The following is a 9,864-nucleotide window of genomic DNA, read 5'->3' on the forward strand; positions in this document are numbered from 1 at the left end:
AGTGCCAGTGTACTGGCCCCGGTGTATGCCCCGGTTAGAATAGGTGTACCATATCCCTGTGTGTCGTAAGAGGCGACCAGGGTTGGTGTCAGGAAGGGCATCCGGCCATAAAACATTGCCTCAAGAAAAGCCAAACCCCTGCACAGCAGGGAAAAATGGCTGTAAAAACGGTCATTTTTTATTTCCCCTTTTAACCTAGGGGCTCTCTATTCAAATAGCCCATACAACAAGATAAAGATTTGTTAAAGGTGATTCGAAAGAAATATCTGAAACGCCTAAGCCCCGGGACACTCTTTATCAAATAACCAATGCATATTGTTTAGCTCACTCATTGAACCTATAAACATTTGTTCATTCTCAAATTCCTTCAATAGTTTAATTTTCTTTGCACAATAATCCCCATCTAAAATATTGAAAAACAAAACATTTGAATCTTTATATTTTTAAGATACCCCTTTTGTGCCATTACGAAATGATAAACTTTTCTTAATGATCTCATCTGGCCACCGCCCGAGTTGCAAATCATTTTTGTACATAAACCATGCCAGAAAAAAAGTTTTGTTTCAAATGTTTTCAGTTCATGCCGTGAAAATGAGGAAGTGTTTTTTTGACACGGCCGTGCTGTGTGAATGAGGAAGTGGTTTTGGACTGTCATGCTGTGAAAAAATAGGAACTATTCTGTGAGACAAGGTCTCGTGTTTATATTTTATCTCAGAACACGAACTGAAAACATTTGAATCAAAACTTTTATGGCGTGGTTTATGTCCAAAAACGATTTGCAACTCGGGCGGTGGCCAGATGAGATCATTAAGAGAAGCTTGTCATTTCCTGTGCCCACACCCAATGATTAAGCAATTTCCTCATCGTTGCTTTATAAGCGGTTCGCCAGACAAAGTTTCTGCCAGACGGGATTTCATTTTTACAACTGAGGCATGGACGATATTTCTTCCGATGAAGCCAACAGCCCACTACAGAGTTGGTAAGTTTGTGTATGCTTTTCTCTTTGAACGATGAAGCAAATGATTATTAATTAAATCATGATAATTCTGATATATATATATATTTTTTCCCTGACAGGGCATTGGAAGAAATTGAGTTCACATATCACGACGTGGTTCATGAAATTAATACTCTTATTGAAGAGATCAATGATTTTAGAAGAGAATTGAAAGACATTTTCAATGAGTGGCATGAAGTCTTATCACGTCCTCTCATCTCGAAGGAATTAAACCAATGGTGAGACACGTGTGTGTGCCTCTCTCTCTGTCTGTCTTTCTACCTACCTCTCTCTGCTCTTATTGAAGAGGCCAATGATTTATAATGACTGGTCTCTGATCTCGAATGAATTAAACCAATGGTGAGGCACGTGTGTGTGTGTCTATGTGTGTGTGTATGTGTGTGTGTGTGCGTGTGTGTGTGTGTGTGTTGCTTTCCCTGTCTGTCTCTTCATCTATACCCTTGACTTATTTTTTTTTTTCAGCACTATCGCACAACATCAGCTGTTGAAGCAATCTTGTACAACACATGATTTTCTGGAGGTAAATATTTCTGAATTATTATTAATATCACTCGTACAACACATGATTTTCTGGAGGTAAATATTTCTGAATTATTATTAATATCACTCTCTCTTTAGAATGTCGCCTTATGTTGGTTGCATCATTAGTTTGGACGTGGTTTTGTCAGTACACTGGAATTCATTTTATTGACCTTGAAAGGATGACAGGCTCCTGGTGTGTTAATTCAGTGGTCAACGAGGCTTATTCATATTACCATGTAATTATCTTTATAGAACCTAATTATTATCCACTTTTTGTTTCAAAACAGAATATGGTGTCTGAGTTTCGAAATCACAAGGCATCTGAAGAAGATTGCTGGGAAAGATTGTACATTCTCGCAAATGAATATTTAATATTTTCAATATTAATAAATTATATTTGTTTTGTTTACAATTACTTGATTCTGAATTACAAGAAAAGAATAAAAGAGATGTAAAGGGGGGGGGGGTTGGGGGGGGGGTGGGGGGTAGGTGCGCTCCCACAATGACCCCTCACCCCTCATCCCATCCCTCCCCTCCCCATGTGTGTGTGTGGGGAAGGGTGGGGGGTGGGATGAGGGAGGTGGTGGGTCAAAGGTGGGGGCGCACAGGGGGGATGAGGGGGTGGGGCTTGTGTGGGCGGGGCTTGTGTGGGCGGGGCTTCGGTGGGGGGCTTGTGTGGGAGGGGCTTGTGTGGGCGGGGTGTGTGTGGGTGGGGCTTGTGTGGGTGGGGCTTGTGTGGGCGGGGGTTTATGTGGGTGGAGCTTGTGTGGGAGGGGTTTATGTGTGTGGAGTTTTTGTGTGGAGCTTGTGTAGGCAGGGCTTATGTGGGAGGGGTTTATGTGGGCAGGGTTTATATGGGCAGGGGTTTATGTGGGTGGAGCTTGTGTGGGAGGGGTGAATGTGGATGAGGCTTATGTGGATAAATGGATGGGTGGAGAGATGGGGGGATGGGTGGATGAGTGGAGCTTGTGTGGATGGGTGGATAATTTTTTAATTAAATAAACATGTTGTGTGTGTGGGGAACTAATTAACTAATCACTAATTATGTGAATATGATGAATATGGGTGGAGCTTGTGTGGGGTTTGTGTGTGTGGAGCTTGTGTGGAGTTTTTGTGTGGAGGTTGTGTGGAGCTTGTGTGGGGTTTGTGTGGGCGGGGCTTCGGTGGGAGGGGCGTGTGTGGGCGGAGTCAAAAAGGGGCGGAGTCAAAAATTTCAATTTATTGGAGCTTGTGGGGGGGTGTGTGGTGGGGTTTGTGTGGGATTTGTGTGGGCGGGGCTTGTGTGGGCGGGGGCTTGTGTGGGTGGAGCCAAAAAGGGGCGGAGTCAAAAAATTTCAATTTATCTTTGTCTTTTGTAATTCCTGTGAATAAAATGAACCTAAAATCTCTTCCCCTTCCAAATCATATATCTTATAAGTCCAAGGAACCGTATCTATTACATCAACAATTTTAAAAAGCTCGTTGGTCCATCTTTTCGTATAACCTTTTTCAAAATGAGATTTCCACCTATATATTCTTACGATATCACCAACTTTGAACTTAGGTTTTCTGACATTAATCTCTTTTTCATATTTTAATTTTGTAAATGTTTCTGATGGCTTCATATTTGTTGACGTGTGAATCGTGTCATTGTACTTATCCACAATATCTTGAATAAAAGATGACCATTGTTGTGAACCGAGTTGTGTGAATTTTTTATATAGTCTCTCTTTTAAGGTACGATTAAAACGTTCAACAACAACTGCCTTCCCTTCATTAAAGGTACTGTATAATGTAATACTGTTATTTTTTAGAAAATTCATAAATGTCTTGTTATAAAACTCCCTACCCTCATCAGTCCACAATTTTTTAGGTTTTCTCTTACTTTTATTAAATATCTGTTGGAAGGCTAACATAAGAGTATTACCTGTTTTGTTTTTTAATGGTACAACCCACGCATATCTACTCCTCAAATCAATAACGGTTAAAGCATACTTGTACCCCTTATCATTATTGAGTTCAATCAAATCAGCAGACCAGATATAATCTACTTCCTTGGAATAAACTTTCCTTCTCTGAAACTTTGTGAATATTGGTTTATGTAATTCATCAGCTAATTGCTCTTCAGTCTTAATGGCATCATTAGAGCCTATAAGTTTTTTGAATTTCCAAGTCCAAGTTTCAATTTAGCACTGATCATCTTCTTCACAATGAACCGATCAACTTTTTCTCTCAAGGTTGGATTTTGTATCAGAGACAAATTATACAACATTTCTCTATCGGCTTCATGCTTTTCTTCCAACGTTGTGGTATTCCCATAATCAATATCGTGTCTCATGCACACTTCATCAACTCTATTGATAGGCTTACTCCAGGATTTAGGATTGTCTGCCTCATCTAATCTTTTTATCCAAGTTTGTGCCTGGGCCACAGAAAGAATACCCTGGAAGATGTAATTCCCCTGGTATTCCAGTAGTTGTAAATTTACTTCCTGATAAAAACTTTTGGATATCTCCTCCTAGTTTGTGTTGGGAGATAAATTGATTTTTTTTTGAACCACACACCGAACATATACCTTTTTGTATAACCCTGTTATTTTTACTTTTAATATATGAAATATTTTTAGTATTAGTTTTCTTTTTACATTTGAGACAATAACTCATTTATTTATGAGAAAAATTCCTGCAGAGTGCAAAAACCTTTTTAGTTTCCAACATGCACATTTGAATCTTGATTTTTAAAACATAAAGAATCCTTAGAAATGCCTTCACTCTCTCCTCCATTTATTTAACAAAAAAAAAAAATGAAAAACTTGAATTAAAATCCATATCTTGTCGATGCCAATAGTCTTGCCGAAAGTATTGCAAATAGACTTGTCAATTCTTTCTTTTCCTCCTCGGTGGGTTGAGTTATTTTCTGTAATACCCTTAATCTTTTTTTAATCTCACTGGTTTCCATATTTTGATATTTATTTTGTCTCGCTCTTTCCTCCCTCTCCTCCTTCTCTCTCTTCTCTTTTTCCTCCTTCTCTTTCTTCTCCCTCTCCTCCCTCTCCTTCTCTTTCTTCTCCCTCTCCTCCCTCTCTCTCTTCTCTCTCTCCTCCCTCTCTCTCTTCTCTCTTTCCTCCTTCTCTCTCTTCTCTTTTTCCTCCTTCTCTTTCTTCTCCCTCTTCTCCTTTTCCTCCTCTTCCCTCTCTTCTTCAACTCCTTCCTCATCCCTTACTATCCTTGAATCGCTTACACCCCATAGAATATTATACATATATTCATCAGGATTTCTTGTTATTCCTGTATCCAAAATAATTTTTTTTACAACAGGAAACCAATAAAATTTCTTTTGAATTTCTAAAAGAGCCTTACCTTTTCTTAACTGTATAATTTTTTCATTATTTAACATTCTAATTAAATCTAAAGTTGTCGGTTTATCAACATCAGCATAATGCCAATCTTTTATTGAAAATACCTCATTCTTATGTTGTAGAACATATTTATTAAAATACCGAATACCCTTTTCTTGAAGGTATGCTTGGACACAGAAATGATAATTTTCTTGAAGCCTTCTTGCTGTCATTTATGTATTAGAAATATATGTTAGAATAATATTATGGCACGAAACACCTCCCCATCTTCCCATAGTTAAATCATTTTGTATTTCCTTACTTATTATATATAATCCTGTTTTTTCTGTTTTCATGAGATAAACAAGGGCAAAACCATTATTATATTTACCCTTATTAAATTCTTTTATTTGTTGTTTACTAATCGTAGCCCCACAAAACTCATTCTCGATACCAAGTGGATAATATTCTTCCTTACGAGACTGATTTAATTGTTCCAGGTCTTCGAGGTTAATTTTAAATGACCAATTATACCCTAAATCATTCATATCATACCCCCATTGTTCTATTCTCATACAAACGATACGCCCTTCTTTATAAAAATTTATTTTAATTCGAACTGTGAATTCTGTATGACCTGGAGATAATATCAACACTTCTGTATCTTTGGAATACACAGCCGTTTTATTTAAGGATATATATTGTGATAAATCGCTTAATCTCACCAAGTCATTCGCGTCAGTCGGGCTTGGATAATTTTTAATTTATAAGCATTTTTCATGTTAATATTTTTGGTTATATTATATTTATGTCGTTCCGCCTGTGCCTTTGTGTAATAATTTGATAAATCAATATCCAGTTCTTGAGATAAACCAAAGATAGAACCATCTTTACCAACATAAGTCATTTATATTAGATTAAAAATAATATCATAAAATTTTTTATTTTTGTTGAGTTGAAATAACACATATAGGCATAATTGGCCACAACACTTGGAATTTAATTCTTGGACTTGAAATGTTTGATAAACACCATTCTGTAAGAATTTTATGACTTCAACAGGTGGTGGAAGACCAAAACTATCAAAATAATATTTGTCTTGACTATTAAAAATACAAACCCAATGAGAACCGTTCCCATTATTATCTTCTAAGTTCATAATAATATTCTTTGTATGTTTCGGCACATTTGTTAATTCATCTCTCATACAAATAACCACATTATGAATTTTTAATTTCTTACAATATTTGACAAGTTGTAAATTTGATGTTGTATTCTTTCCAAATTTTTTCAACCACTCATCAATGCTCATTTATTTATTAGAAAGATATAATCCATTACCTCTTTTCGTTAATTTTACACCTGCTTGTGCTATAGAAGAAAGCATATCTCCAACTAACAATCTCGCTTTATCAGGCAGACCTTCAAGTTTTTCAGCAAAATCTACAATTACACCACTTCCACTAATTTGTTTCTCCAACTCTTTGTTATGTCTTTCCAATTCTTTTTGAGCCTGGAGTTGAGCCTTCCTTTCGTTGGCAGTTTTCACCGCTGTTGAAATACCACCCGTCAATGCTCCAACCGCACTTAAACCAGCAAATAAAGGAATTAGAAATGGGAGAAATCCTCCACTCGTCTCTCTGATTGAATATTTTTTCAACATTGGTTTTGTCATTTTAATTTTAAGTGAGCCAGTGTCATTCAAGATTTTAACCTGTTCTCTTGTGAGAAAAACATCAATTCTTACTGCTCCTTTTCTCTGAATTGTATTAACGTTAATCGTACAAGGCTTTTGATTTTGAACACAAGATGATAGTTTATGAAGATTGATTTGATTAACATATACCCCAGTTGGTACTTTGCCACTCATTTATTTAACAAAAAATTATGTGAGACTAATCATCACACCATTATCTGTATTAATCTGCAATTCTGTTTCTTCCAAAAGCAAACAATATGTATCAACTTCTTCACTCTCTCCTCTTTCAATGTATAGGGAAGTATCCACTCGATTAGACTTTATAGTTTCCTTTTGAGCGCTCAGGTCAAACGCATAGATTGTATACAAACTTTTAAATGCTGTCATATCCAAAATAGGTTCTTTATTTCCATTACTTTCACACACCTTTTGGTAAGACTTGTATGCTTCAGCAAAATCATTTTTTTCCCAATTAATTTCCAATCTATCTCGTGGGTAAAATGTTCCATCTAGAGAAACGCGAAGTTGTTTCACCTTAGCATTATCACTCAATGCATTATTCTTATCAGTCGCAGTATCACCATCTGGCTTTTTAAAAATGATCCACAGATATCGTGGCTTTCCTTCCAGAACACCCAAATTCCACGTGTAAGTTGTTTGATTGAGTTTAACGTGTTGACATCTTCTTTTGAGGTATGATACACTGAGTGGTTTCTTTGAGTTAAGTCTTCGATTCAACATCTCTTCTGTTTTAAGATTAGGAGTATATTCACTGATATACCAACTCATTTCCTCAATTACAAATTTATTCTGATCACCAAAAGCACTACCAACACCAAAAAGCAATCGATTTTCATTATCATTCCTTTGTAGTTGAAATCTAATTTTAAGGCCATACAGAACTTTATCATGATCACAAAATCCAAATATACCTTTAAGAGGAACTGCCACAGTAAAACTATTTTCTGCTTTTGTATCATCATTATACATTCCTTTCCTTTGAGTATACCCAGGGTCTGTGTTTGTTCCCGTTGACATATCAGGAATAAAACCTTCGACAGACCCCTTTCCCATTCTATCACTGAATGTATAGAGTGTAAATTTTATCATTTCAGATACAGCAGAGACATAATCAACCGCTTCAACTTCTTGTGTTCCAATATACAAACGCACACTATCAAACATTTTCCAGAAGAAATCATTTACAAGTGTAGCGTTTGTGTTATTCCCAGCCTTAGTGAATTTAAATTTACACAACAAGAAACTTTCGGAGAGATTCAAATAGGTTTGTTGATTATTTATTTCAAAACTTTTTGTACCATTCGTATTCCAGTCTGTTCCAGTTATTGCATTTACCTTGAAGTAATCTTCTTTTTTAGTGGAGTTTGAGATAATAATAGTATCATCCAAATCATAGATACTATCAATTGCTTCCATACTTGTATTTATTTAGGAAAAAAAGATGTTAAAACTTTTGAAACCCTGATCCAAGTATTTGAATTATTTTCTGTCGTTCTTGGGGGGACAACTGAGTTTTGCCTTTCTTAATTTCTTTTATTGCTTGTAATTTATGAGATTCCTTCTGAGCATCTTTTATACTCTTTACGGCACCTGCTACATTTCCCACAGCAGAAGCAGTTGAACCAATTAGATCTTTATGTTTAAGAATAGTTGAACCAATACCCATGAGAGTATCAATTATCCCATCTCCTCTAAATTGATGTCCAACACCCCTTTGTCTCTTAGGTTTATAGTATCCTCTACCAAGATACATACCTTCACCCTTGTAGTATGGGGAAAGGAACATCCCATCCCCTGTAATTATTTTATATTTTCCCAACTCGTGTTTCCTCAAAATAACCATCGTATTTATTTATTGGAAAACTTCACGTAGGTGAATTCTGATGGATATAACTTCTCCATTAAAAGAAATCACACGATTATCTTGGTCGGTTATCCTAAAATTTACTCTGTGTATGGTTTTTCCTGACACAGGTAGATAAACCAAATTTTTGGGTTCCATATTGAATTTATAACCAATTGGGGTTGAGTATGCGCTGAATGAAAATATTGTATTTGTTTTTTTCCCATCATTATAAGCACCATCAATCAAATCACAGTGAATTAACACCGAATTTATTCCTGAGGATATTTGAATGACATTATCACTGCAAAACGTCCCATTAGTTTCAATCTTTTTTGAGGAGAAACCCAATAACTCTCTAAATGAATTATCAATTGTGAAATCAACCTTGTAGTTATTTTTAACTTTAATCGTTGATTTTGAAGTATGTTTTTGAATGTTTATAACAATATTTTTTGGTTCATCACCCTGTTCTTTCATAAGACGAGCAATTTCGGAAGATATTTGAGAAATCTCATATGCTCCGGGTGAGACTGTTATCGTTTTGTATCCACTTCCTGGATTATAACTAAACTTGTCATTTTTCTCGGTTATATTAAATAAGGTATTATAAGTTTCCATGGACAATAAAGATGCCTCATATTCTTTTGTTGTGTCAAGTTGTAGTGGGTATGGGAATGAAGATGTGTGGTCGCTTGTTGTGAAATTGAAACTAAGGATTGTGCTTCTCATCTTATTTAATATGAGATAAAATGTCTTTATATTGATATTTATTAATTATTTTCATGTTCATCAACTGGTCTAAAATGGCTGATGCTTCATTAAAACAATTGTTATTTCCAGCCTTCTTACTGCCTAACAACAATAACAGTCTATTAACTAATTGCGATGGGTCATTTGGAAGAAAACTAACACCTGAACCAAGGATACTTAAAGCCTGAATAATGTGTTTCTCCTTCTCATTCTTCCTACTTTTACCAGAAAGAATAACCTTATAATTTAGAGTGTTCAGCAGATCAATATATACTCTATCATCATTATTTTCCATATCCAATGGTTTATCAATATACTTTGATTCATCCCTCACAGTTGAACCTTGTCTTCCATCTTTTGTGAGAAGAAACATTAATCTTGGAGTTAGTTTAACAGGGGGTTGAGCAGAACCCAAGAACCTTAATTCATCATTAAATATCAATACCTTTTCTTGAACAAGATGAAATATTGCTGATTGTTCTGTTGGAATGAGTCCTGCTTTGGTTTTTGAATCCGCTGAATATTCATTGTTTTGAAGAGCATTCACAATATAATCAGGGGGTCGATTAATCTCTTCCAGTTGTTGAAATAAACCTTCATCATCATATTCTAATTCTCCTAAATGCTCTAATTCTTCCTCCGTCATTTGACTGAAATCTTTTAACATTTGAAGTTTTTAGGAGTATATTCTA

General features: G+C 35.7%; 1 long non-coding RNA gene across 1 annotated transcript; it reads left to right on the forward strand.

Moving 5' to 3' along the window:
- The first annotated feature begins 208 nt into the window (after positions 1-208).
- Positions 209-1,999, forward strand: LOC147012516 (uncharacterized). The gene is made up of 3 exons (XR_015051643.1): positions 209-1,236; positions 1,481-1,538; positions 1,828-1,999. It is a non-coding gene; the product is annotated as an uncharacterized LOC147012516 (long non-coding RNA).
- Positions 2,000-9,864: the final 7,865 nt, after the last annotated feature.

The sequence above is a fragment of the Eptatretus burgeri genome, chromosome 15 (genome assembly GCF_056783735.1).
Source record: "Eptatretus burgeri isolate ZD-2024b chromosome 15, Ebu_testis_v1, whole genome shotgun sequence".
NCBI lineage: Eukaryota > Metazoa > Chordata > Myxini > Myxiniformes > Myxinidae > Eptatretus > Eptatretus burgeri.